Source organism: Trachymyrmex septentrionalis, unplaced genomic scaffold, assembly GCF_001594115.1.
Source record: "Trachymyrmex septentrionalis isolate Tsep2-gDNA-1 unplaced genomic scaffold, Tsep1.0 scaffold22, whole genome shotgun sequence".
Classification (NCBI taxonomy): domain Eukaryota; kingdom Metazoa; phylum Arthropoda; class Insecta; order Hymenoptera; family Formicidae; genus Trachymyrmex; species Trachymyrmex septentrionalis.
In genome coordinates this window covers 6,481,040-6,483,198 of record NW_017305375.1, presented here as the reverse complement: position 1 = coordinate 6,483,198, position 2,159 = coordinate 6,481,040, and the positions used below count along the sequence as shown (strand labels likewise).

General features: G+C 33.6%; 1 protein-coding gene across 1 annotated transcript in view; it reads left to right on the top strand.

Annotated features, from left to right (window-relative positions):
- LOC108748240 overlaps nt 1–2,159 on the top strand; it is a 38,609-nt gene that overhangs the window by 18,905 nt on the left and 17,545 nt on the right. The window lies entirely within an intron of this gene.

Here is a 2,159-nt window from a genome sequence, read left to right as displayed (position 1 = left end):
CGAATCCATTATAATTCTATTTAAAATAACCAGAATTTTAATTGACTTTAATTGAACTTTCCGATTCGTCCATTTTCAATCAGAAATTTTTCTCAGTGTGCGAATCTTGATTTTCACAAAAAAAAAAGAAACGTTTTCCTTAATTTGATTTATTTAATTGGTATTATGCTTTTTCGTAAATACAGATTACAATTTAAAACGTATTAAAATTATTGAAAGGTAAATTTTTTGGAAGCAAAAACGATTTATTGTAAAATAATAAAATCAGTGTACATTCTTTGTTGTATTAAGATTCATTTTTTTTATTAAAGATTCAGTCTTGGTTTTGATATTCGTCTGGACTATAATTAATATAAGAGTTTCCTTTCCTTCTTTTTTCTTTTTCTTTGCGATTAACGTTCTAAGTGTATTAAAAATTATCCATTAATTTCGTAATTGACACTGATTCGCTGAATGGTCAAAGACTAGTTTTTGACTAAACCTATAGAATTTAAGTTTGCGATATGGTAGTTTTGTTTAAGCTACCTTCTATCGTTTTACAATAAATCGTTTTTGCTTCCAAAACATTTACCTTCTAATAATTTTAATACATTTTAGATTGTTATCTAGAGTTCGTTTTTATATTATAGTTTCCGTTAATAGGTGGAGGTGGCTCACTGAAATAAATTAGTTTGTAAGAAAAAATTTTTTTTTGTAATTACAACATACTGTCTCTGAGGATGGCTTAAAAAGTGAGCCGAAACATATGTAAGGATTAATTATTAATAAAATTGTTTTGTTAACCGTCTGATTTGCACAAGAATTACCGTGCTTGACTCCTATTGCCCTGTTGTATCCAATTGTGTATCATTAAGGAGTCTTTAGGAATTAATTTATACTTAAAAGAAGATAAAAAAAAAGTTATCCTTCGACAAATAGAATAAATGAACGCGTGAAAAAGTAGCTTAGTTATTTTTATGAAAAAAAGAATATGTATTTGAACATTTTTTTCTCAAGTAGAACTTTACTGTAAATTTGTTACGAGCCCGCCTCTTCATCTTTATCTGTTTATTCATACGCGTTGCAAATCACAATTTCGACGTCCCACGATGAAGCTTTGCGCGACGAAGGAAACCACTGACGAGCGTGTCACGGACGCATCATTGAGCCGGCTTCGCGAATGGAGAGCGAAACGAGGACGTTATATTACTTGTAAATACGAGCCTTGAGGAAAGCATGTTAAATACAGCCAGAGGAAACCTCTGAAAATGATAGAATACAATTGCTGTTCTAACATATAATCCTGTCTGGAAATGCGCTATGTCGCACTGTTACTCTTATTTTGATCAAATGTCCATATTTAAATCTCAATGAGCGATACAGATATAAGTTTGTTGAAAAAATCGTTTAAGATTCTTCGCTGTGATATGATTATTAAAATAGATATCTTTCATTGTGAGACAATTTCTCGATTGCGACTGTCTTTAAGTCGATGCTCTCTATGACATATAAGAAAAAAAAAACGTTGAAGCATCTGCTACTAAATGTTCACATTCACGTTTGCTCGCTCGTCAGCTGCCTTTTTTTTCCGCATTTCGTGACTTTCCCATGGTCGACCACACCTCCAGCATCGGTACGGCAAGGTACGGAGACTCCCGTTCTTTTTATGTACGAAACCTTTAATTTGGCACGTGTTGCACTCTTGGCTATTGTTGCCATGATTGTCGGGTTGGCCTGACTGTCTTCCATCGCATCGTCGCCGATCTTTCGCGTGGCATAAGTGGAATATATGGTGATAATACGCGGTTCTCGGATGTGCATGGCACGCGCATTCTCTTCGGCGTTGCTTTTCGCCTATCTCGTATCGTTACTCGCTAAACGCTAAATATTATAATACCGCGAGAAAGAGCGTACCACCGCCGTTGAAGAACGTCGTAAATACTATTAATGTAATCGAGAATTGATTTTCTCCGGTCCTCGTTTGGTATTCATAGAGAAGAAGTAGTTTGTCACATTATTCGCTGTGCCTATGAATACTAAAGACATTGGCCTAAGAGAATTTTGTAGTGAATTCGTAAGAACTGTAATCACACGCAATGAACAATGTATATCTTTTTAGAGAGATAAAGATCTGTTCAAAATATAATTATATTTTATAAATATTTTAAGTATAATTTTTA